General features: G+C 38.2%; 1 protein-coding gene across 3 annotated transcripts in view; it reads left to right on the plus strand.

Annotated features, from left to right (window-relative positions):
- Positions 1-27,248, plus strand: part of UNC13B (unc-13 homolog B) — a 238,082-nt gene that overhangs the window by 26,382 nt on the left and 184,452 nt on the right. The window lies entirely within an intron of this gene.

A 27,248-nucleotide genomic window follows, 5' to 3' on the forward strand; every position in this document is an offset into this window, starting at 1 on the left:
TGAACTTTCTGAGAACTAGGGCTTAACCTACTTAGGTGATCTTCCAGGATTTCCAGTAAGATGAAAATTCAGTTCAGTGTAGCCATAGGTTAAAAAACCAGAAAGTAGAATTATTGAGCGTCGGCTTTTATAATATGGAACCAGAGCTTCAACCTAGACATTTTTCTTTGTACGTGTGAATCTACCACCTTACTATGCATGTTATTTGCCCACTGCTCTTCTAGGATGAGTCACAGCATTTGTGATTACCCTTGAGAGGCTCCTGTGGTTTCTCAGATGGACTTTGTTATAGTTGTGCTTCAATGTGTCTTAGCGTGGCTCCTGCCCTTATTGTGTTAGAGATGTCCTCTGCTGAATCATCATGAGCAATGTCTTGAAGATCCTGGTTAACCAGTTTTAGTACTTATTCAAAGATCTGTTGTGCTAAGCATTGTAAGCCTGCATTCTAGATTCTCAGTACGCTCTAATCCAGTGCTATTTGATAGAACTTGCTGTGATGATGAAAATGTTCCACATCGGTGCTCTTTGGTATTGGCAGCCACTAGTCACATGTAGCTATTGAGCTTTTGAACATGGCTGGTACAACCTAGGACTGAATCTTTAATTTTACTTAATTTTGATTAATTTCAATTTAAATAGTCACATGTGGCTGCAGGCTATCATACTGGACAGTGCTGCTCTAGTCTTCTGAAAAGAAGGCTAGGTTTGATTACTAGCACTGAATTTTCTGAGTCTGTTCTCCTGTATGTAAAAGGCGACTAGTAATTCTTGTCCTAACCACCTCTGGGGATCCTAGAGAGAAGTTAAAGAATATATGAGAGCCTGTTGAGAAAAGACTAGTCACATGGGATGTTATGTACAGTTGACCCTTGAACAACATGGGTTTGAACTGCTGGGATTCATTATACGTGGGTTTTTTTTCAGTAGTACTAAATACTATAGTACTACATGATTCACAGATTTTAATTTTTTTGGCCAAGCTGTGCAGCCTGCAGGATCTTAGTTCCCCTACCAGGGATTGAACCCGTGCACCCTGCAGTGGAAGTGCATAGTCTTAACCACTGGGCCACCAGGGAAGTCCCCACAGTTTGAATCCACGGATACCAAACCACCTGGAGAGACCTCGCAGACGGAACGACTGCGCACAGGGAGTGACCTCAACTGTGCAGAGGGTCAGGGCCACTAACTCTGGCGTTGTTGAAGGGTTAGCTATAATAAGAGCCATAAAACGGTGCTGCTTATTTGATTGCAGTTCCACTTCTAGGACTTTATCCTAGGAAAATACATTTTTTACACATTCCTGATTATCTGTAAGGATAGTGATCAAAGATTATTTACAATTGCATTAGTTTGCTAGGGCTGCTGTAACAAAGTACTACAAACAAGGTGGCTTAAACAACTGAAGTTTATTGTCTCACAGTTTTGGAGGCTTGAAGTTCAAAATCAAGGTGTCTGCAGGGTTGGTTCCTTTTGAGAACCTGTTACATGAGTCTCCCCTAACTTCTGCTGGCTTGCTGGCAATCTGTGGCATTCCTTGACTTGTCACAGCATCTCTTCTTTTGTCTTCACATGGTGTTCTCCTCGGGTGCATGTCTCTGTGTTCAGATATTCCCTTTTTATAATGATGCCAGTCATAATGGATTAGGGTCTACTTTAATGACTTCATCTTAACTAATTACATCAGCAGTGACCCTATTTCCAAGTAAGGTAGATCACATGCTGAGTTACTAGGGGTGAGGACTTCAACATATGAATTCTAGGAAGACACAATTCAACCCATAACAGTAGTATTTGATGATTGAAAGGAAGTCGAATGTGCTGTAATAGTGGAAAATAAATATTATTTATGTAGTTGTCTTAGCTTGGGCTGCTACAACAAAATATTGGGTGGCTTAAACAACAGATATTTATTTTTTACTGTTCTGGAGGCTGGGAAGACTGAGATCACGGTCCAGTGTGGTTGAGTTCTTGGTAAAGGCCCTCTTCTTGACTTGTAGACAGCTGCCTTCTCATTGTGTCCTCATATGGTGGAGAGAGAGCAAGCTAGCTTTCTGGTTTCTTCTTATAAGGACACTAATCCCATCATGAGGACCCCACCCTCATGACCTCATCCAAACCTACTTACCCTGAAAGACCCCACCTCCAAATACTATCACACTGAGGGTTAGTGCTCCAACATAAGAATTTTGAGGGATCACAAACATTCAGTTTATAATAACAACTAATAAAAACCATGTTATAAATGAATACTTAATAACATGGAAAGACGTTTATAAAATATTTTTAATGGGGAAAACAGATTGCAAAACAACTAAGTAAAGTAAGTTCCAAACTAGGTCAGTAAAGTAGAAATACTGTATATTAATTGAAAAAAACTGAAGATATATATATCTATATATATATAGATATATATATATAGTAATGTTAAAATAATTACTTTAGGTAACATGGTAGAATTATGGAAAAGGTTTATCTTTTTTAATGTTTTCTACAATGAATATATACTAGTTTTGTAATAAAAAAACCATAATACCTTTCTAGGAGTGGAATTGCCAGGTCAAAAGCAAAGAATTTAAACATTAAAAAAAATGTAGTAGGCATTTCTTCCTGTAATATTTGTGACCTTGTTTATCTCTTGTTTTGGTTAAAAAAACTTTGTCTAATGCCTTGATATGGGCTGTTAATTTTCTTATTTCTCAGATGTATCTAACCTTACAGTCTTTTATTTTTGGTCTCACTATGTTGATTTAAAGCAGGTCTCTTAGAGATAGCAGTTGTTAGAGTCTAATTTTTAAAAAATTCACTTTATGACTTTTGGTATTACTGTGTCTCAGTGATTTAGAAGATGTTTTATTGACATAGTAACTTAGATGTGTGATCTTGAGAAAGTTATTTAATCTGTACATCATGTTTTCCCATCTATAAAACGGAGGTAATATTAGTATATACCTAATAAGGCTATTGTAGGGAATAAATGGCAAAATACATTGAAAACACTTAGAATGGTATCTTGCCACTAGTAGCAATCAGTAAATATTTATTATTATTTTTCCTGTAGGAAAGTTTAGCTGTTTTATATGACAGCTTCTATGAATATAAACAAATATATATGTATGTGTAGTCTGTATTTATATGTTTATAAATGTAACATGAGTGGGATATTACATGTGTTTTTATTGATTTTTCACTTAACGTAACTTTGGATATCTTTTAATGTCAATAAAGATAGGTCTATATCATTGTTTTAAATGTTTACATAATATTCCATTGTATGTACCATGATTTACTAAAATATTTCCTTATGAATGGGTATAATTTAGGATATTTTCATTTTCTTGATAATACAAATGTAACTGTGATTAATATCCTTGTGGTTAGAATTCCTCCTTACAGTAATTTCAGTAAATTCTTAAAAGTGTTCTTAGTGTTTTGTAAAAAGCACCATGAGTTCCAGGACTTTATAGAAAACTCACTTGGGACTCTGCCCCAAGGAGGTGTGTGAAATACTGTTTTAATTATAGAAGGCATGCATTTCCATAGTGCTATGCCTTTGCATATGCTCTTACTTGTATTCTCGTTTTCCAACTGAAGAATGGCTACCTCTTTGTGATCCTGCTTATATCAGCCTCCCTCTCCACAACCCAAACCAAACTAAATCCAAAGAAAATCCCAATTGAAAATCAGAATCTTTTTTTCTTTAGGTCCCTTATAGCATCTGTTCGTACATCCATTTATCATTCACTTAGCAGGTATTTGTTAGTGCCTTTTATGTTGTAGACACTTGACACGGTGCCAGGTTGAGTGAGTAGTAGATAACAGAACATGGTTCTGGCTCTCATGGAAGTCATAGACTAGTGGGTGAGGAGATAATAGGTGATCAAAAATAAATACGTAAATATAAATCGTCATAAATCTTTTAAAGAAAAAGAACTGGGAATAAATAAGAGGGTTTTATATTTGCAATGAATGGTTAAAGAAGACCTCTCTGAAATGTGGACATTTAAACTAAAACCTGAAAAGTGAGAAGGAGCTAATCAGTAGACTATTGGGGATGGGGTGGAGGAAGAGCCTTCCAGATCGAGGAAATGGTCCCATTGGAAGATCCTGTGGGTGAAAAGGGATTATAGTATTCTAGGAATTGAAAGAACGCCCAATGATAGGCTAGAATAGAGGGAAGAGAGTAAAGCCAGAGAAGTTGAAAAGTAAGCAGGGCCAGATCTGGCAGAATTTTAGGCCGTGGTAAAGAGTTTCGATTTCTAATGGGCAGCCATTGAAGGACCTAATTTACATTAAAAAAATTCATGGGATAGGGAGTACCCTGGTGGTCTAGTGGTTGGGATTCCGGGCTTTCACTGCTATGGCCTGGTCAGGGAACTGAGATCCCGCAAGTCATGTGGTGTGCCCAAAAAACCCAAAAAACAAAACCCAAAAAACTCATGGGGTAGAATGGGTGTAGAATACATTGGAGAGGGCAGGATTGAAAATTGGAGGCTAATTAGTAGTCTACTGCAATAGACCAGGTGATATATGAGGATGGCTTAAACTATTAGGTTATTGGAAGTGGAGATACAGAATAGTGGATTGATTTGAGCACTATTAAGTAGGTGGATTGACAGGACTTGATTGATTGGAAATGGAGGGTGACAGAGAAGGGGTCCTTGAGAGCTGATTCACAGGTTTCTGGCTTGAGCAGCTGGATGGCAGTGCTGTTTACTGAGGTACCAAAGATTGGGTGAAAGAATAGCCTTGGTGGGAGGATCAATCAAGAGTTCACTTACAGAAATACAAAGTTTGAGAAACCTGGAAGACTGGTCTGCAGATGGGCGTTTGGAAATTGTAACCATAGAGATTGTATTTTAAACCGTGAAAGTAGATGATATCATTTAGAGAATAAACAGAAAGGGAGAAGAGGGTATGAGACCAAGCTCAAGGGAACGCCAACAATCTGAGGGATTGGTAGATGAGGAGGAGGTGATGGCAAAGGAGACTGTAAAGGAGCAAACTCATATGCAGCACACAAATCAATAGATGTCCTGAAAGTCAAGATGAGTCTGTTTCAAAGAGTGAGTTGTCAATTTACAATAGAGTCAGATGAGAATTGAAACGTGTCCATTGGATTTGGTGGCATGGAGGTGACTGGCCTTGTCGAGAGCAGTTTCAGTGGAGTAGTGGGAGTGGAAGCCAGACTAGAATGGTTAAGAATCACTGGGAGGTGGGGAAGTAGAGATAAATATGTGTCAACAATTCTCTTATAGTTCTTGTTCCCTGTTTGGATAATATGGCTGCTTCCCTGCTAGACTCAGTTCTTTAAGGGCAGTGGTGATGTCATAGTCACTTTTCTGACCTCCCTTAAGTCTCTTATACATAATTGGCCCTCAATAAAATGTTGAATGAATAAAACACCTTGTAGTTTGCACAACATACTATCCATTTTACTTTATAGTATTAATCTCTTTCAAATCTATTTATTATAAAAATTTCTGCTTTTAATTCTTCAGGGCCTCTTAGTGTATTTTTTTGGTTGTTATTAAGAAAATTTTTTATGTCCTGTAGATTTTTTTTTTTTTTTGGAGCATGCTTTTTTTCTCCTTTCATGAAATGGTTTCATGTTTTTTTTTTAAAAAGTATATACTTGATATGTTCAGTTTATTCTACGTTATTCTACATTTGTATAAAGCTGCTTCTTAGCCATCATTTCTGAAGCCTGAAAAGGTAAGAACTGAAGGTGTTTTTATATTCATTCATACCTATAAATGTTCTCTACCTTTCTAAGAATTTTGTCCAATTTTTTTTCTTGTATATCTTCCATGAAAACACTTAGTGGGCATCTTTATCAACACAGTTATTCCCTTTTCACAATCACTAGTTTCTCTAAGGTGGTTTTTAAGTCTTGAGCTTATGCTACTTATTTCTCCATTGTGAGTATATTTTCCTAAGTTCTTCCCACTTTACTCATTTCCTTTCAGTGTTCCTTTGCCTTGAACATTTCTGTGCTTTCCCTTTATATACCTTTCACTGTATTTAGGGGTCTTAAGAGAGACACATCCAGCAGATTATTCAGGTTAATATACACTCTTTAGTCTTAGCCAGGGCTTCTGTCCTGATTCCTGATCCTATATCTGCTTTCTGCTTTCCTTCTCCAGTGAGCAAAGTAGGGAACTGAGGAAATCTCAGCACCCAGTTTTTATCTTGCACCTTTAAATCCTAGAGCAGATCCAGGCCTAAGAAACTACCTCGATTCCTTTCTTCTGGCCTTAGCACTGCTTATATCCCTAGGGCCACAGGGACTTTCTAAGGAGAAGGCATTGTCAGTGCTCTGTTGAAAGAGTACAGAAAAGAGAGAATTACTATTTGCCAGTCTCATAATTTTGTAATTTCTTCAGTCTGCCTACTTAGATTTAGAGAAACAGCACCAATCATCAAATTGCAGGGATGAGTTAGATCCGTGAAAATAAGAAATGAAGGCCAAGGAGCTCAGTTACAGTTTGGGAAATTGAGTTTAAGATGGGTCTAGGCAAACAGTTGGGGACTGAGTTGAGAATATCAGGTCTTTTGCTGGTTTTGATTTTTTTGGATGTTGAGTACTGTAACCCTTCAAGGTCCTGGATGCAAATCAAACTGTTGATTTGATCTTGAAATTGGAGAATGTCATTCAGCTTTGATTAGAGTCAAACAGAATCTGAGGCATCAATAGCACATTGTCTAGTGCAGCCATTCCTATACTAGTTTGAGATTGAGACCCTTGAAGGCAGAGAGGGTATCTTTATCTCCGTGTTACTTGGCACAGTGCCTGACAGTAGGCCCTCAATAAATATTGAAGTAATGAACCTAAAATGTAAAAACATCTGCGTACCAGACTGCTAATGCTCATCTGCTCTGCCTTGGCTCCAGAAACTAATTCTTAATCCCTTTCACATACTTTATTTTCTCAGGTCTTTTTCACCATCTCTACCTCTACTACATTAGTGCAAGCCACCATCATCTCTTGTCTGGACCATTGCAATAGCTATCCAACATATGTATTTTCTTTCTTCCATTTGTGCTCCCCTAAGGTACATTCTCCAAACAGTAATCAGAGCTGTCCTCTAAAAATGTAATTCAGATCATGTTACCTGTCTACCCTGATCTTCCAATGGCTTCCCAGTATATATCTCTCACTTTTTAAATCTATTACATTCCTGAGTTAGGAGAGCTGACATTCTGGTAACAAGAGATTCTTTTATACAGTATTTCTACTCCCCCCTGCCAAACACACACACACACACACAGAAAACATCATTAGCAGCAGGCAGAAAAGCTTCAAAAGAGAGGGACAAATATATTTTAAAAACCCAGGGCTTCCCTGGTGGCGCAGTGGTTAAGAATCCGCCTGCCAATGCAGGGGACACGGGTTCGAGCCCTGGTCCGGGAAGATCCCACATGCCGCTGAGCAACTAAGCCCGTGCGCCGCAACTACTGAGCCTGAGCTCTAGAGCCCACGAGCCACAACTACTGAGCCCGCATGCCACAACTACTGAAGTCCGTGTGCCTAGAGTCCATGCTCTGCAGCAAGAGAAGCCGCTGCAATGAGAAGCCCGTGCACTGCAACGAAGAGTAGCCCCCGCTTGCTGCAGCTAGAGAAAGCCCGCGCGCAGCAAAAAAGACCCAACACAGCCAAAAATAAATAAATAAATAAAATTTAAAAAAAAATATATAAAGATTCCCTTTAAAAAAAAAAACCCAGATCCAATTAAAACATCCATGTAAAGGTCAATATACCTTTGCAACTCTCTCATCTAATTCCTCAGGAAAGCCCTCTAGTGTACATGCATTTCATATAATGGTGTCACTTATTCAGCCCTTCTCTAGGTCTGAGGAAAGAAATGAAAAGATTACTAAATTCTTTAAGCTTCTTCCAATCAAAATGGAGGAAGCTAACAAGGATACTTACTGGAAAGATACCTATACTCTCCAGACCAGGAGAATGGCAACTTACCATAGTGATTAAGAATGTAGATAGGTCTTGCAGTCAAACTGCCTGAGTTTGAGCCCCAGCTCTGTTACTTACTGGCTATGTAACCTTGAGCAAATTGTTTAAACCTTGCCCAAACCCAGTTTCCTTATGTGTAACATGGAAATAATACCACTGCTTATCTCATAAAGTTTCTGTGGGGATTAAATCAGCATTTAAGGGATTAAGTGGCACTGTGTTTTCAAAACTGTTAGTTGTAGTTGTTGTTTTCGCAGTTCTCACTATCATCAGTATAATCCTATTCCATTCCAGTGTCTTGTATTTATGTCCATTGTAGCATTTGTGTTGTAACTTTCTATTTCTACATCTATTTTCCCACAGACTTTAAGACACCCATTTTTAAATTTGTATTCCACTAGCGCCTAGTATACTTGACACACAATGTACATTTGGGTTAATCTGAATAAGGACTAATTTTTTTTTTTTTTTTTTTAAATTTATTGATTTTTGGCTGTGTTGGGTCTTCGTTTCTGTGCGAGGGCTTTCTCCAGTTGTGGCAAGCGGGGGCCACTCTTCATCGCGGTGCGCGGGCCTCTCACTATCGCGGCCTCTCTTGTTGCGGAGCACAGGCTCCAGACGCGCAGGCTCAGTAGTTGTGGCTCACGGGCCTAGTTGCTCCGTGGCATGTGAGATCCTCCCGGACCAGGGCTCGAACCCATGTCCCCTGCATCGGCAGGCAGATTCTCAACCGCTGCACCACCAGGGAAGCCCAGGACTAATGTTTAACCCCTCTAAATTAGTGGCCCCTTGTATAGAGAATACAGACTTACAAAATCTGGATAAAGCATAACCAAGCTTTAATGTTGTCTCCCAAGGTCTAGTGGGGAAGAAAGGATTCCTTTGCCAAATATGAAAATTGAGGGTTTTTTTTTGTTTGTTTCTTTGTATATCAACATCAAAGAATGATGGGTAGAGTTCTTCTGACAGCCTTTGGGTCCCCAAAGAACCTCAGTCCTTCAACCACTAGTTCTATTGTCTCTAACTATCCCAGAGAAATGGCCATTGGTTCTTATGTTTTATGGGGCCAACTAGATGTGGCCTTTACTCTTTAATATGTCTGTGCATTCAAGGATTGGGCACAGATAATCCATTATTCCTAAAAATATATAAGTAAAAGCCAATTCCATGTTTATATTTTAGGTGTAGCATTGGCATGTAAACTCAAAATTGCCTTATTATAATTACATTGCATCAATCAATTTTATATGTAATGCCCATATTTTCTAATTATGTGAGGGAATTGGTAGTTACCAAATTGGTTACCAAAGAAAGTCTTGTTGCGAAGAAGTATTTATGGTATTTGTTTGGGGGAGTGTTATGGGTTCCAAAAAAGGAATTGTCTCAGGGACCCCTTACCAAGATTACATTCAAGGAATTTTAGAGAAATAATCTGATGAGTAAAAAAAGAATTCTGGCCTTAAAGAGTTTTTGCTCATTATAGGAGTTAAGATTTTGATACAAATAACTGCCAGGGGGAGATAGAAAGCAAGAGATGCATATAAACTGCTGTGGGAATTTGGAGCAAAGAGACTATCTTTGACTGATAGTATGTTGGAAAAAAATTGGGAAATTTGGTAAGAGAGATAATATTAATGTTTGGTGTTGAAGAATGAATATTTTGAACATGTGGAAATGAAGTGTATTGTGAATGTCCTTATTAAGGACAGGAGCCTATGTTTATTAATGGATTTTCTTTTTTGCATAATTGCTTTCTGCCATTTTTGGTAACAACATTAACAGTTATCATCATAGCTAACATTTATTGACTGCCTACTATGTGCCAGAATCTAAGTGCTTTACCTTTATTAACTTAATCCATATATCTATTATCTGTATTTTAACTTTTTTCTGCTTTGTTCTTTCCTGCCAGACATTGCTTTTTTTAAAAAAAATTTTTTATCAAAGTTATATGTGTGTATAGTTTAAAGGGTCAATCAGTAAGTACTATACATTTTGTTACCACAAACAGCAGTCTGCCCTCCTTCACATTAGAAGTTTCTTTAAGGGGAACTTTAAAAAAAATTTTGTTTTTTGTTTTTTGTTTTTTTTTTTTTTTAAATGGGTATTTGACTTTTTCAAATGCTTTTCTTTTTTTTTTTTTTTTTTTTTTAATAGCTACTTTATTTATTTATTTATTTATTTTTGGCTGTGTTGGGTCTTCGGTTCGTGCGAGGGCTTTCTCCAGCTACGGCAAGTGGGGGCCACTCTTCATCGCGGTGCGGGGACCGCTCTTCATCGCGGTGCGCGGGCCTTTCACTATCGCGGCCCCTCCCGTTGCGGGGCACAGGCTCCAGACGCGCAGGCTCAGTAGTTGTGGCTCACGGGCCCAGCTGCTCCATGGCATGTGGGATCTTCCCAGACCAGGGCTCGAACCCGTGTCCCCTGCATTAGCAGGCAGATTCTCAACCACTGCGCCACCAGGGAAGCCCCAAAAAATTTTGTTTTTAATTAAAAAAAATTTTTTGACCATGCCATGCGGCTTGTGGGATCTTAATTCCCCAACCAGGGATTGGACCCTGGCCATGGGAATGAAAGCGCTGAGTCCTAACCACTGGACCGCCAGGGAATTCTCAAGGCGAACTTGTTTAGTACTTGGCGAGGGCAAGCAAGGTGTTAAAGTAGAAGCTATTTATTTGTTACTCTCTCCCCCTCATCTCTTTCCTCCTTGCTTTCTTTATGCTGTATCTTATCTGTGGGTATAGGGTGGCCAGCATTCAGTGCATCTCCAGTTCTACAAGGAGATTATAGCCATGAGTTGTAGTGGTTGCTCCAGCTTTCTCAGTCTTTGGGTTTCATGTCAAGAATGTCATCACCTTATTCTTCTTAGCTTCATCTCCCTTCTAGTTCTTCCTACTTAGGTACAGGCTACCATTCTCTCTCTCTCACCTGGACTTCTGCAATAGCCTTTTTATTGGTTTTTGCTTCTCTCCAGTTTATTCTACATAGTGCAGCCAGAATTACTTTTCTAAAATGTAAATCTGATCAGGGTACTACTCTGCTTAAAATCCCTTAGGATAAAGTCTATCTCCAAATTCCTTGGACTGGTTTCCAAGGCACTTGATGGTCATCCCTGGCTTTCACCTTTACTCTTGCCATTTTCTGTCCCCACTCTTTAAGTTCCAACCATAATCGAACTACTAGAGATCCCTCAAATGCAGTTTTCCTTCTCACTTCTGGATACATAAAGAGTAAAGATATGAAGATAATTGTCAAGTGTAAGCCTACCCTTGTGAAAACCAGCAAAGCCACACATCTGGGTTTCCTAGGAAGAACAGGAATCAGACCCTCAAGAGAACAGAGCTTACTTGGGGAATTAAAAGGTTGTTCAGTATGAATGCAATTGTAATAAACAGGCTATCTTGTTACCACTTGAACCTCAGGAATTTGTCAGTGTGGAGTGGAGACATAATAAGTGTTTGGTTTTTCTCCTTGATTTTTTTCTTTTCCTACTTTTGTCCTCACTTTTTCTCAGACTTGTCTGTGTGATTCATATTTTTCTTCTCTAAGTGAGGTGCTGATTGATTTGGTCAGTCACTATCCCTTATAAATGCTTATTTCTAGCATAGTTTTTCTTTCAAAGCATCTGTTGAGCTGCTATGTAGTCTACTGATTGACTACCCTTGGGGCTGATGATCACCCTTGATTTAATCAAAGAGGGACAGGATGGTGGGGTCATGTTGTAGATATAGGTACCTAAATACATGAAGAATTGCATTGGGTTGCTTTCCTAGCTCAGGGTCAATGATACAGTGTTTATTTTAGCAAGGTACCTAGAGCATAATGGACTCCTTTTCATAGGTGAATGCCAAGTGGCTAGGTATAGAGTTCCTGGATTGCCATTAGAAGAATGTCTATAGATGGTGCTTTTCACTAAAATATTTTTAGGTACTGATCCCTTCTTTTTTTTTTTTTTTTAATTAATCTTATCTGATACGCTTGAGCTCTTTCTTCATCTGAAGAAAACTTTCTTCTGTATTTGAATATTACCTCTGTTCCATTTGTTCTTGTATCATCTTCAGGCACTCCAATTATCAATGTGTTAGAGCTCTGCTACTCTCTCCCCCGTCCCCTCACCCCTTAAAATTATATTAATCTCTTCATTTTTTTTCCTTTTTCATTCTTGGAGATTTTCTTAAATTTCTTCTTTAAATCATCGCTTCGGTTTCTTCAAAGTTGACTCTTCTCTCACTACTTATAATGAATTTTTATAATTTTTCTTTTTAAAAATTTTTATCATTATTTTATTCCTTTTCTTTTTTTTGGCTGTGCAGCGGCTTGTAGGATCTCAGTTCCCCAAACAGGGATCAAAACAGTCCACGAAAGTAAAAGCCCAGAATCCTAACCACTAGGCCACCAGGGGACTCCCTATAATTTTTCTTATGTTTACCTTAATATTCTTATCTCACTGAGCTTCCTTTTTTTATCTGCCTGCCAGCAGGCTTCCTTATTATTTTAGTCTTTCACTTTGCTTCTGTGACTCCATTTTTTAAATATTTAGAAGCTGTGAAATACTAAGTTTTGGTTTTTGCAATGCGTAATTTTAGAAGTGTTTACTTTTGAGTGCTGTTTTCTTATTACATTGTTTTAGAATCATTTTATGGTATTCTTAAAAAACAATTAAAATTTTTTTTTCCACCCAAGAATAATGAGATACTCATTCATATGTAGCTTTTTTCCCCTCTAGAAACAGGGTATTTCTTAGATGGCCTCACTCTCCCATTTCCTGTTAGAAGCCTCCGCTTAGATTTTTTTTTTTTTTTTTTTTGCTTAGATTTTAACATAAGGCCCTGATTGCCAGTTAAGTGATCCAGCAACCTCAGGAAGTGAGGAGGGAGCCCTGGCTGCAAATCATCTTATTAGGGGAAACTTCTCTTTGTGTAGAATTTTATTTGTATTTGGCAAAGTTGCTATGTCAGGTTCAGATCTGGTATGGCTGCCCTGCTGCTTTGTACCAGAATAGTCCCACTTTCTCCTAGAGAATGGATCTGCTTGGCGTAGCTACCTTTGCTGCACTAGAAAATGGTCTTCCACTTGACAGTTTATCATAAAGAAGAGGGAAGGAAAAGGACATCTTGCTCGCCAGTAAGAACACCGGAGTCAACTCCTGTGTTCAGTTGTTTGACAGATGTCACAGTTAGTGCATCTTTATGTCCAAATATTTGACATGTGTAAAAGTATAATACAACAAAATATGCAAATTAATAATTGCAACTATATTAAAAAAATATATACACTATAGCAGATTGAAAACAGGGCAGTAGGATTATATATGATTCCTATCTTTTAAAATGCTAACTTTTAAATAAGAAGGAAATGGTGGTTATCATATTTGACAGGTGACACTTCTTTAATGCTAGATTCTAAAACAGGAGGTTACAAACAGGGGAACTAGTGCCGCAAGGCTTTGGAAATTATTTCATAAGGACAGGCTAGAACAAGGCAGGTTAGCCATTCCCAGTGCCTGAGGAACCAGGTCACTGGATGCAGAGTCAGTGTGAATAGGATTATTTCCTGTAATCTCAAGGGTGCCAGTTGTAGATTTGATTCTTCAACAAGGTCAAGGAAAGTCAGGAGCTGAAGTTATAGTGTTTTTGAGGTGAGGCATAGCGTAAATAAAAAAAGAAATAATCTTCTCTTATTTTTGCTTTTAATTGTAAGCAGTCTGGAGCCAAATGCTCTGCCTGTCCATTTTCTCTTTAGCCCTGACTTCTCGGGTTTTCATATTGGCAGAGTCTTGTTTTTTTTTTTAATTAAAAAAAATTAATTTATTTATATTTTGGCTGCGTTGGGTCTTCGTTGCTGCGCGCAGGCTTTCTCTAGTTGTGGCGAACGGGGCTACTCTGTTGCAGTGCGCAGGATTCTCATTGCAGTGCCTCCTCTTGTTGTGGAGTACGGGCTCTAGAGCACGTCGGCTTCAGTAGTTGTAGTGCGTGGGCTCAGTAGTTGTGGCTCATGGGCTCTAGAGCACAGGCTTGGTAGTTGTGGCACACGGGCTTAGTTGCTCCGCGGCGTGGTGGAGTCTTAAAGAGCTTGTGTTCAGTCATGATTATCTCTTTTTTTGCACCTTTTACTTTTCTCCTTGCTTTTCACACCTGTTAGTAGCATGGAATTAGATGATGAGGAATTGTGTGCTGTAGCTGGAGCTCCTCTCAGCTTTGACTGTGAAAATACTACTTTGAAATTAACTTCATATTTAGATGGATAACAAGTTTGTTGATCAATCTGTTATTTTTTAACAGTTTGTGGGAATAGTTTATAGTGTAGAGCCTTACAGTATTTTCTTATTTTAAATATCATATATTTAATGTTTTTCAAACTCAAAATTCTTCAGACTTTAAAATTAAAGTTTTAATAAGTGAACAATATAATGGTGAATAAAGATTTAAAAACTTGTGAAAACCTGATAACCTCACATCTGTCCCCATCTCATTTCCTGAGGTAACTAATGTTAACAGCCCACTTGATATGTATCTTTCCATACCTTTCTTCCTATTCACAACAACTATACAAGCATATTTACACATCTATTAGGGTGTTTTTTTGTTTTTGTTTTTATAAATTTTATTTATTTATTTAAAAAACTTATTTATTTTTGGCTGCATTGGGTCTTTGTTGCGGTGCGCGGGCTTCTCATTGCAGTGGCTTCCCTTGTGGACCACGGGCTCTAGGCGTGTGGGCTTCAGTAGCTGTGACACGCAGGCTCAGTAGTTGTGGCTCACGGGCTCTAGAGCTCAGGGTCAGTAATTGTGGTGCATGGGCTTAGTTGCTCTGCAGCACGTGGGATCTTCCTGGACCAGGGCTCGAACCCATGTCCCCTGACATTGGCAGGGGGATTCCTAACCACTGCGCCACCAGGGAAGCCCCTCTATTAGGGTTTTTTGGTTTACTTTTTTTCTAACAGCTTGAGATATAATTCATATACCATACAGTTCATCCATTTAAAGTACAATCCAGTGGTTCTTACTGGATTCACAGTTGTGTAGCCATCAGTACAGTCAATTCTAGAACATTATTATCACCCTCAAAAGAAACTCCTTACCCATTAGCTATCACTTCTCTCCATTTTCTCCCAACCTCTCCAGGTCTAGGCAACCACTAATCTACTTTCTGTCTTTACAGAATTACTTATTCTGGATTTTTCACATGAATGGAATTATACAATATATTTGTCTTTTGCGGCTGGCTTCTTTCACTTAGTGTAATGTTTTTGAGGTTTATTCAAGTTGTAGGTTTTATCATACTCTGTCCCTTTTTATGGCTGAATACTATTCCATTGTTTGGATGTATCACATTTTGTTTATTCATTCATCTGTTAATGGACGTTTGGGTTGTTTCCACTTTTAGGTTATTATGAATAATGCTGCTGTGAATATCTGTATACAGTATCTGGTGTAGACTTTTAAAAAAATTGAGGTAAAATTCACATTACATACAATTAACCATTTTAACAGTTAAGTGGCATTTAGTATATTACAATGTTGTGCAATTGCCACCTTTCGCTTTCAAACTAGAGAAAAACATACCATACTTACTAAGTAATCACTCCCTCTCCCTCCATCCCCTGGTAACCACTAATCTGCTTTCTGGCTCTGTGGATTTTCCAATTCTGGTTATCTCATATAAAAGGAATCACAGAATGTGGTCCATTGTGACTGGCTTCTTTCACTTAGCATGTTTTCAAGGTTTCAGCCATGTTGTAGCATATATCAGCACTTCATTCTTCTTTGTGGCTGAATAATATTCCACTGTATGGCTATACCACCTTTTGTTTATACATTCATCAGTTCATGGACATTTGGGTTGTTTCCACCTTTTGGATATTGTGAATAATGCTGCTATAAACATTTGTGTGTATGTTTCTGTGAGTGCATATGTTTTCATTTCCCTCAGATATATAACTGCTCCTACAAGCCAGATGGTAACTCTGTGTTTAATGTTTTGAGGAACTGTGAACTGATTTTCAAAGTGTACCATTGTTCATTTCCACCAGCAGTGTTGTGTGGATTCCAGTTTGTCCACATCCAAGCCAACAGTTGTTGTTATTCTGTTTTTTTGCTTTTAGCCATCCTAGTGGGTGTGAAATGGTATCTCATTTGTGAATACCAATTTTGATTTACAGCTTTGTTTTTATATACATTTCTGTAATGACTAATGATGTTATACATCTTTTCCATGTGTTTATTGCCTATTTATATTTCTTCTTTGGAGAAATACCTATTCAGATCCTTTGTTCATTAAAAAATTGCGTTGTCTTTTTATTAAGTGGTAAGAATTTTTATATATTCTAGATATAAAACCCTTATCAGTTACAGGCACACCTCATGTATTATACTGGTGTATCTCCAATACCCTGTGGAGATACTGTGGGTTTGGTTCCAGACCACCACAATAAAGTGAATATCACAGTAAAGTGAGTCACATGAATTTTTTTGTTTCCTAGTGCATATAAAAGTTACGTTTACACTATACTGTAGTCTGTTAAGTGTGCAGTAGCATTATGTCTAAAATGTTATGTACATACCTTAATTTAAAAAGATTTTATTGCTAAAAAATGCTAACCATCATCTGAGCCTTCAGCAAGTTGTAATCTTTTTGCTGGTGGAGGGTTTGAAATATTTTGAGAATTACCAAAATGTGACACAGAGACACAAAGTGAACAAATGCTGTTGGAAAAATGGCTCCGATAGACTTGCTCCATGCAGGTTACCACAAACCTTCAATTTTAAAAAACACAAAATCTGCACAGTGCCGAGGTATGCCTGTATATGATTTGCAAATATTTTGTCATTCTGTGGTTTTTCACCTTCTTAAAAGTGTCCTTTGACATGAAAAAATTTTAAGTTTTAAGTCCAATTTATCTATTTTTTTGTTGTTGCTTGTACTTTAGGTGTTATAAATAAGAAACCACTGCCTAATCTAAGGTCACAAAGATTTACAACTATATTGTTTTCTTTTTTCTTTTTTTAAAATTTTTTGACTGTGCCACACAGCATGTTGATCTTAGTTCCTTGACCAGGGATCGAACCCATGCCCCCTGCATTGGAAGCATGGAGTCTTAACCATTGGACTGCCAGGGAAGTCCCCTACACCTATGTTGTTTTCTAAGAGTTTTTACAGTTTTAGCTTTTACAGTTAGGTTTTTGATCTCTTTTGTGTTAATTTTTATATATAGTATGGGGTTTTTGGTTTTCTTTCACAAAGTAGAATTATATTTATACAAAGTGTATCATATTTTTACTTGACAATACATCCTGGTTATCTCTTCCAGTCAGTAGGTAGCTATGTATTATACTTTTAAAAGTCTGTGGTTAGAAGAAAGGTTTTACTTTTCCAATCTGTACACTTTCCTTCTGGGGCAGTACTTCCTATGAGTCTACCTGCAGTCACCCCTGCCTGCTGCTTTATTTCTCCAGACTCTATTCATAGTAAAACTCTAGACCAATTACTTTCAGGCTGTAGTTTGCTTTCCATTTTAATAAGGCATCCGTCCACTTTGAGATCAACTAATACCCTGCCTGGAACATTCAGTCATGCTTTGGTATTCATATAGTTAAATGTTGTTAGGGAGGCATAATCTAAAACAGATCTACCCTTTCATATTAACTATTCATACTCTTTAGACTATTATGAAACTATTGTTTCAAGGTAATATTTTTGTCGATTTGTGTTAGACAATCAGCAGGTGCCTAGACACAGCAATCAGACAAGAAAAAGAAATGAAAATTATCCAGATTGGAAGGCAAGAGGTAAAATTGTCATTATATGCAGATGACATGATATAATATATAAAAAACCCTAAAGACTCCTCACAAAAACTACTAGAATTGATAAACGAATTCAGCAAGGTAGCAGGATACAAGATTAACATTCAGAAATTGGTTCCATTCCTTTATACCAACAGTGAAATATCAGAAAGGGAATGTAAAAAAACAGTAACTTTTAAAATTGCAACCTGCCAGGACTTCCCTGGTGGTCCAGTGGTAAAGAATCTGCCTTCCAATGCAGGGGACACAGGTTCGATCCCTGGTCTGGGAACTAGGTTCCCACATGCTGCAGGGCAGCTAAGCCCTCATGCCACAACTACTGAGCTCATGTGCCTCAACTAGAGAGCCCGCGTGCCACAAACTGCAGAGCCCATGCACTCTGGAACCTGCGAGCCACAACTACAGAGCCCACGTGCCCTGGAGCCTGCGCGCCACAACTAGAGAAGCAAAAACCTGCATGCCACAACTAGAGAGAAGCCCATGTGCCACAACAAAGAGACCATGTGCCTCAACGAAGATCCTGCATGCTGCAACTAAGACCCGACACAGCCAAAAAAAAATAAAAATAAAAATAAATAAATAAAATATTTAAAAATAAATAAATAAAAATGCAACCTGCCAGATAAACTACTTAGGAATAAACTTCACCAAGGAGGTGAAAGACTTATATGCTGAGAACTATAAAACATTGATAAAGGAAACTGAAGATGATTCAAAGAAGTGGAAAGATATCCCATGCTCTTGGATTGGAAGAATTAATATTGTTAAAGTGGCCATACTACCCAAAGCAATCTGCAGATTTAATGCGATCCCTATCAAATTACCCATGACCTTTTTCACAGAACTAGAACAACTAATCCTAAAATTCATGTGGAACCATAAAAGACCCAGAATTGCCAAAGTAATCCTGAGGAGAAAGAACAAACCAGGAGGCATAACCCTCCCAGGCTTCAGACAATATTACAAAGCGACAGTAATCAAAACGGCATGGTATTGGCACAAAAACAGACATGTGGGTCAATGGAACAGAACAGAGAGCCCAGAAATAAACCCACACACCTATGGTCAATTAATCTTTGACAAAGGAGGCAAGAATATACAATGGAGAAAAGACAGTCTCTTTGGCAACTGGAGTTGGGAAAGTTGGACAGCCGCATGTATATCAATGAAGTTAGAACACTCCCTCACATGCTACACAAAAATAAACTCAAAATGGCTTAAAGACTTAAGAATAAGACATGACACCATAAAACTAGAAGAGAACACAAGCAAAACATTCTCTGACATAAATCATAGCAATGGTTTCTTAGGTCAGTCTCCCAAGGCCATAGAGATAAAAGCAAAAATAAACAAGTGGGATGTAATCAAGTTTACAAGCTTTGCACAGCAAAGGAAACCATGAACAAAATGAAAAGATAACCTACAGAATGGGAGAAAATATTTGCAAACGAGCGACCGACAAGGGCTTAATTTCCAAAATATACAAACAGCTCATACAACTTGACAACAAAAACATAACACGGGACTTCCCTGGTGGCGCAGTGGCTAAGAATCTGCCTTCCAATGCAGGGACACGGGTTTGATCCCTGGTCAGGGAACTAGATCCCACATGCATGCCACAACTAAGGAGCCCACCAGCCGCAACTAAGGAGCACACGTGCTGCAACTAAATAAAAAGGAGCTGCTGAGCTGCAACTAAGGAGCCCATGAGCCACAAATAAGGAGCACACCTGCCGCAACTAAGACCTGGCACAACCAAAATAAATAAATAAAATTAAAAAAAAAAAAACACAATTGAAAAGTGGCCAGAAAGCCTAAAGAGACATTTCTCCAAAGAAGACCTACAGATGGCCAATAACCACATGAAAAAATGCTTAACATTGCTAGCTATTAGAGAAATGCAAATCAAAACTACAGTGAGGTATCACCTCACACTGGTCAGAATGGCCATCATTAAACAGTCTACAAATAACAAATGCTGGAGAGGGTGTGGAGAAAAGGGAACTTGGTGGGAATGTAAATTGGTGCAGTCACTATGGAAAACAGTATGGAGGTTCCTTAAAAATCTAAAAACAGAGTTGCCAGGGGACTTCCCTGGTGGTCCAGTGGTTAAGACTCTGTGCTCCCAATGCAGGGGACCCTAGTATCCCACATGCCACAACTAAAGATCCTGCATGCTGCAACTAAAAAGATCCCACATGCCTCAACTAAAGATCCTGCACGCCACAGTGAAGATCCCACACGCGGCAACTAAGACCCAGCACAGCCAAATAAATAAATTAATTAATTAATTTAAAAAATAGAGTTGCCATATGATCCTGCAATCCCACTCCTGGGCATATATCTGGAGAAAACTATAATTCAAAAAGATACATGCAATAGCTGATTCACTTTGCTGTACGGCAGAAACTAACACAACATTGTAAAGCAACCATACTCCAATAAAAATTATTAAAAAAAAAAGATACATGCATCCGTATGTTCCTAGCAGCACTATTTACAATAGCCAAGACATGGAAACAACCTAAATGTCTATCGACAGATGAATGGATAAAGAAGGTGTGGTACATATACACAATGCAATATTACTCAGCCATAAAAAAGAATGAAATAATGCCATTTGCAACAACATGGATGGACCTAGAGATTATCACACTAAGTGAAGTAAATCAGAGAAAGACAAATATCATGTGATATCACTTATATGTGGAATCTGAAATATGATACAAATGAACTTATTTACAAAATAGGAACAGACTCACAGACATAGAAAACAAATTTATGGTTACCAAAGGGGAAAGGGAGGGAGGGATAAATTGGGAGTTTGGGATTAGCAGATACAAACTACTATATATAAAACTGATAAGTGGCGTTCCCTGGTGGCGCAGTGGTTGAGAGTCTGCCTGCCAATGCAGGGGACATGGGTTTGAGCCCTGGTCTGGGAGGATCCCACATGCTGCGGAGCAGCTGGGCCCGTGAGCCACAATTACTGAGCCTGCGCGTCTGGAGCCTGTGCTCCGCAACAAGAGAGGCCACAATAGTGAAAGGCCTGCGCACCGCGATGAAGAGTGGCCCCCGCTTGCCGCAACTGGAGAAAGCCCTCGCACAGAAACTAAGACCCAACGCAACCATAAATAAATAAATAAATAAAGGAGTTTAAGCAAATAAAGCATCAAGAGAAAAGATTAAAAAAAAAACTGATAAGCAACAAGGTCCTCTTGTATAGCACAGGGAACTATATTCAATATCTTGTAATAACCTACAATGAAAAAGAATATGAAAAATAATATATATATTTAACTGAATCACTTTGCTGTACGCCAGAAACTAACACAATATTGTAAATCAACTATACTTCAATTAAAAAAAAAAAAAGAGCATCTGGGGTAAGAGTTGACTTTAGGAGCAAACAATCTAAATAAAACAAGATGAGTTCTCCGCTGACCAGGCTTCTTAAGCTGTTCTGACCAATTCTTTTCTCCAAAATATACCAGCAATTTTAAGTAAACTCAAACTAATTAAAAAATAAAAACAGGTGCCAACAATGAGATGACACAAGGGTTGGAATTATATAACAAGGATTTAAAAACAGCCATCATAAAGATGCTTCAGTGAATAATTATGAACACATTTGTAACTGAACTAAATAAATGAAAAGCTGGAAACTCTTGGCAAAGAAATAAAGGATATAAAGAAGAACCAAGTGTTAAATTTAGAACTAAAAAAATACAGTAACCAAAATTTAAAAACTCAGTGGATGAGCTTAATAGCAGAATGGAGAGGACAAAGATTCAGTGAACACAAAGATGGGACAATAGAAATTACCCAGTTTGAACAAAAGAGAGAAAATAGATTGGGGAGAGAAATTAGATGAAGACAACCTCAGAGACCTGTGGAATTATAACAAAAGATCTGACATTCATGTCGTAAGAATTCCAGGAGAGGAAAAAGAGAATGGAGATTAAAAAGTATCCAGAGAAATAATGACTGAAAGTTTCTCAAATTTGGCAAGAGGTATAAATCTACAGATGTAAGAAGCTGAGCAGACTCCAAACAGGTAAACCCAAAGTAATCCACACCAAGACACATCATAATCAAACTTCTATACACTAAAGACAAAGAAAAATATTGAAAGCAACAAGAGAAATTAGACCTTACCAATATAGGAGAAAAACAATTTGAATGACCATGGATTTCTCATCAAAAACCATGGAGACCAGAAGGAAGTGACACAACATCTTTCAAAGGCTGAAAGAAAAGGACAGTCAACTCAAAATTCTTTACCCAGTGAAAATATCTTTCAGGAATAAAGGAGAAATCAGTATTTCTTAGATGAAGGAAAAATAATAGACTATCCTAATGGCTTAAGGGTACCTACTGCTTGGGCTGCAGACGCTATAGGCAGAAGATGAGGCAGGTCCCCGAGCCTCCCCGAACCTTTCTACAAAGAGGTCTCTGTCACAGAGGGCGGCTGAGAGGACTGAGGGGGACCTCAGAGCGTGTGCAGAGTGCATGCGCCTGGCCCCAGGTGGGCGCTAAATCAATGGCGGATATTAGTCGAAAAAAGCTGATAACGACTCAACAGTAGGGAATTGAACCTTTTTTTTTTTAAGAAAAAAAGTCATTGATTTTTGTCCCCAAATCATATATTGAATGCCTACTGTAATGCGATGCACTACTTTAGGTTCTTGGGACACAACAGAGAACAAGACAGGAAGATCCCTGTTTCTTTTGGAATGTACATTCTAGTAGGGCGTGAGACAGAAGTACAGATGAAGAATAAATGAATTTAATAGTTATGTTAGAGAGTGGTGAATGCTATGAGGAAAAAGTAGAGCAGGGGCATGGTGGGGGGTGACATTAGATAGAAATGCCACTGGAACAAATCGAGGAGTGAAATGGGACAAAGCCATGAAGGAGGCAAGGGAGTGAGCCATGTGGCTATCTGGAGGAAGAGTATTTCCAGCATGTGGAAAAGCTAGGAGGGAGGCCCAGAGCCAGGAGGGAAAGAGCTAGGAGGCCTGTGTGGTGGAGGAGACTGGTCAGGGGAGACTGGTAAGACATGAGGTCAGAGTGGCGGGAGGAAGTAGTGGTACAGATCAGGTTGGGCCTTACACAGCTGTAAAGACTTTGGCTTTACTCTGAGTGAAACAGGAACCTTTGCAAGGTTTTGAGCAGAGGAATGATGTGTTTTGGATAGTTTTTAATAGGGTCATTCAGGCCGCTGTAGAGACTAGATTGGGAGGGAAACAGGGACACCTGTTACTAGTAGATCAGGTAATGAACATCCCTGCAGCCATCAAAAAGGCTGACTTCAAAGATGATGATGACAGCCACTGTGGAAGTGCTCACATTTTCTTGCTGAGCCTGGTGAATGTGCCAGGCTGTAGGGAGGGCTTCCCAGGTATCATCTCCTTTAGTCTCAGGACAACCTGCAGAGGGCAGTGATATCACTGACCCCGAGGCTCAGGCCTGTCAGAGATGACTGCTCAATAAATACTTGCTACTTAAGTCTTTTATTTATTTACTTATTTATGTAAAATAAATGTAACACAATTTTAAAAAAGAAGGACTTAAGGAAGTTCTTGGAACAGAAAGGAAATGATAGAAGAAGAAATCGTGGAACATCAGAAAGAAAGAATAATGGAAAGAGAAAAAATATGGGTAAATACAGTAGAGTTTCCTTTCCTTGAGCTTCTAAATTATGTTTGACTATTGAAGTACTGTCCTAGTGGCTCTCATCTTTGTAGAGGAAATACTTAAGTTGGTTATATTATAAATGGAAGAAGAGTAAAATGGACTTAAAGAGAGATGGCTTCTGTACTTCCTTGAACTGGTAAAATGCTGACCTCTATAAACTGTGATAAGTTGTATATGTAAAGTGTAATACCTAGAGTAACCATTAATCTATACAAAGTGATACACTAAAAATACTGTAGATAAATCAATTTGCAGTTCTTTTTTAAAAAATTGAGGTATAATTGATATATTAGTTTCAGGTGTACAACATGACATTTGTATACACTGCAATATGATCACCACAGTTAAGTGTAGTTACCATCCATCACCATCCAAAGTTGTAAAAAATATTTTTTTCTTGTGATGAGACCTTTTAAGATTTACTCTTTTGGCAACTTTCAAATATATACTACAATGTTATTGACTATAGTAATCATGCTGTACATCACATCTTATGACTTATTTATTTTATGATGGGCAGTTTGTACCTCTTGACCCCCTTCATACATTTTATGCCTCCCCAACCGCCATTCTGTTGCCTGTATCTGCGGTTTTGTTTTGTTTGTTCATTTCTTTTGCTTTTTTTAAAAAAATTTATTTATTTATTTTTGGCTGTGTTGGGTCTTCGTTTCTGTGCGAGAGCTTTCTCTAGTTGTGGCAAGCGGGGGCCACTCTTCATCATGGTGCGCGGGCCTCTCACTATCGCGGCCTCTCTTGTTGCAGAGCACAGGCTCCAGACGCTCAGGCTCAGTAGTTGTGGCTCACGGGCCCAGTTGCTCCGCGGCATGTGGGATCTTCCCAGACCAGGGCTCGAACCTGTGTCCCCTGCATTAGCAGGCAGATTCTCAACCACTGCGCCACCAGGGAAGCCCTCTTTTGCTTTTTATGTTCCCCATATAAGTGAAATCATATGTATTTGTCTTTCTCTGACTTATTTCACTTAGCATAACATCTTCAAGGTCCATCCATGTCGCAAATGGCAAGATTTTATTATTCTTATGACTGAGTAGTATTCCATTGTTCGTGTGTGTGTGTATACACACACCACATCTTCTTTATTCATCCATTGATAGACACTTAGGTTGTTTCCATATGTTTGCTATTGTAAATAGTGCCGCGATAAATATAGTGGTGCATATATCTTGTCAAATTAGTGTTTTTGTTTTCCTTGGATAAATACCCAGAAGTGGAATTGCTGGATCATATGGTAGTTCTATTTTTAAGTTTTTGAGGAACCTCCATACTGTTCTCTACAGTGGCTGCACCAATTTACATTCCCATCAGTAGTGCACAAGTGTTCCCTTTTCTCCACATCCTCACCCACTCTTGTGGTTTCTTGTCGTTTTGACAATAGCCATTCTAACAGGTGTGAGGTGATATCTCATTGTGGTTTTGATTTGTGTTTCCCTGATGATTAGCAAAATACAGTTCTTGAAAAATGTTCAAGTAACCTACAGTAAGGCAGGAAAAAGAAAACAGAAAAAAAAAAAACTGAGAACAAAATCCCCCACAAAATAGCAGACTTAAGCCCTAACATTTAAAAAATTACATACAATATAAATAGTCTACATACCAATTAAAAGACAGCATTTGGTAGAGCAGATATAAAAGCATAACCCAATTATATGATTGATACATGCAACTTGGATGCACCTCAAGGGCCTTATGCTGAGTGGGAAAAAAACAATCTCAAGAGATCACATTTTGTATGAATCTGTTTATATAGCGTTCTCAAAATGACAAAATTATTGAGATGAAGAACAAATTAGTGGTTACCGGGGATTAGGGATATTGAGGGGAGGCGGTAGGTATAACTCTAAAGTGGTAGCACAAAGATCTTTGTGGTGATGGAGTAGTTCTATATCTTGATTGCAGTGGTTCTTACACGGATCTACACGTGTGATAAATGGCATAGAACCATACACATTGTACCAATGTCACTTTCCTAGTTTTATTATGTAAGATTTAACTACTGGGGGAACTGGGTGAAGGTTACATGGGACCTCTCTGTATTATTTTTGCAACTGTCTGTTGCAAATCTATAATTATTTCAAAATAAAAAGTTGAAAAACCTATAGCAAATATCATATTCAATACTGAAACCTTAAAAATATTCCCTTTAAAATCAGAAAAAAATCAAGGATGCCAGCTATCATTATTTACATTCAAAAGTTTATTGGTCGGCCTAGCCCATGCAATAATATCAGACAAACAAAATATTTTAGGTTTAAAAAGAGAAAAAAATGTAATTTTAGATAATATGATTTTCTACGTAGGGAACTGGAGAATCAAGGCATAAATAATAGAATTGAGTTTAGCAGAATTATTAGATACAAGATCAATTTTCAAAAGTCAGCTGCATTTCTATGCAATAAAAATACCATTTATAGGGGCTTCCCTGGTGGCGCAGTGGTTAAGAATCCGCCTGCCAATGCAGGGGTCACGGGTTCGAGCCCTGGTCCGGGAAGATCCCACATGCCGCGGAGCAACTAAGCCCGTGCACCACAACTACTGAGCCTGTGCTCTAGAGCCCGCGAGCCACAACTACTGAGCCCCTGTGCCACAACTACTGAAGCCCGCATGCCTAGAGCCCGTGCTCCGCAACAAGAGAAGCCACCGCAAGGAGAAGCCCGCGCACCGCAACGAAGAGTAGCCCCTGCTCGCCGCAACTAGAGAAAAGCCTGCACAGCAACGAAGACCCAACGCAGCCAAAATAAATAAATAAATAAAATATATTAAAAAAAAAATACGATTTATAAAAGCAAAAAAGAGTGCCATAGAGAAATCTAACAAAAGATGTATGGGACCATTTTGTGGAAAATTATAAAACAAGATATTAAAGGAGTAAATAAATGGGGAGACATGCTATTTTCAAGTATAGGAAACCTAAATATTTTAAAAACATACAGTCTCTAAACATACAGTCTCTTCATTTGTAGATTTAAATGTAGTTCTGATCAGAGTCTCAACATTAATTTTTGGGAACTTGCCAATCTGATTCTAAAACTTAAAAAGATTTGGTTATCATCTGAAAACCCATGTATGTAACAGCCACATTAAAAAATCAAAGAGAAAAATCCTTATTATTTCAACTGATGCAGAAAAAAGAGTCGTCAAGGCACTGATGAACTAGGCAGGCGTCTCTTGCCTTACCTGGTATCAAGATTTTAAAAACAACATTATAGTTATAGAGTACTTGATATTTAAATGTGCACACATTATGACAAGTAAAGAAAAATAAAATGAATGTCAAATTTAGTACAGTATTCTAAGGTTAAAGTAGTGACAGCTGAAGCAGTCTTTGTTACTCTCTAGGTATTAATATCCAAATTCAGAATAAATTAGTAAAACTAGGCCACCAGGATTCTGAGGATTTTATTTTGCAAGTAACACCAAGCACAATTTGATGTTTCTTTAAAAGTGAATTGTGCTGGAATTTTACTGAAATCTGGTGCGTGTAATATGATCATCAAAACATTGTAATTTATGAAAATAGTTAATTTTAAAATGGTAACTGGAATATTTTATGTTTCAGTGTCCTTTCACATCATTTCTTTTACCTCCTCTTCCCCTCATTTTACAGAAACTGGATTGACAAAAATCTTCATTTTCCAGAACAGACAGAATTTTCATTTCTATCTGAAACCTTGAGGCCTAAGATAGTTATGCTTTTTGTCTAAGGACCCACGTAATGAAGTGTCAGAGCCAAGTCTAGAATCAAGACCTCCTTGTTC

The sequence above is a fragment of the Balaenoptera acutorostrata genome, chromosome 6, assembly GCF_949987535.1.
Source record: "Balaenoptera acutorostrata chromosome 6, mBalAcu1.1, whole genome shotgun sequence".
Classification (NCBI taxonomy): Eukaryota; Metazoa; Chordata; class Mammalia; order Artiodactyla; family Balaenopteridae; genus Balaenoptera; species Balaenoptera acutorostrata.